Source organism: Anneissia japonica, unplaced genomic scaffold (genome assembly GCF_011630105.1).
Source record: "Anneissia japonica isolate Jap-2015-1 unplaced genomic scaffold, ASM1163010v1 scaffold10466_len380309_cov135, whole genome shotgun sequence".
Taxonomy (NCBI): domain Eukaryota; kingdom Metazoa; phylum Echinodermata; class Crinoidea; order Comatulida; family Comatulidae; genus Anneissia; species Anneissia japonica.
This window is the reverse complement of record NW_022715455.1, coordinates 325,111-325,446: the sequence shown is the minus strand read 5'-3', so window position 1 is coordinate 325,446 and position 336 is coordinate 325,111.

The following is a 336-nucleotide window of genomic DNA, read 5'->3' as shown; positions in this document are numbered from 1 at the left end:
AATATGCTTGTAATAAATAAAGCTAGCCATAAGGAAAATGCTTATATTCAGTTTAAAAAAACGAATGTGGCCATATATAACATAAGAGCATTTCTTGTTGAGGTAGGCCAATTTCCTCTACAAATTGCACATTTGGGGAGATTTGATCAATTCCGACGAAATTAGAAATTAGAATTAAACACACAAAAATTTTTTTTCGCACGCATTTGTTAGGGTTGCCCTCCTTTACCTTCTAAGTTATTTAAAAACCTAATAGTCCCAAACTTGAGAAAGAAAATTTAAGATAGATCGTTTTACCTAAAAGAAGGGCCTCAATGTGTAATGATGGTGAAAGAA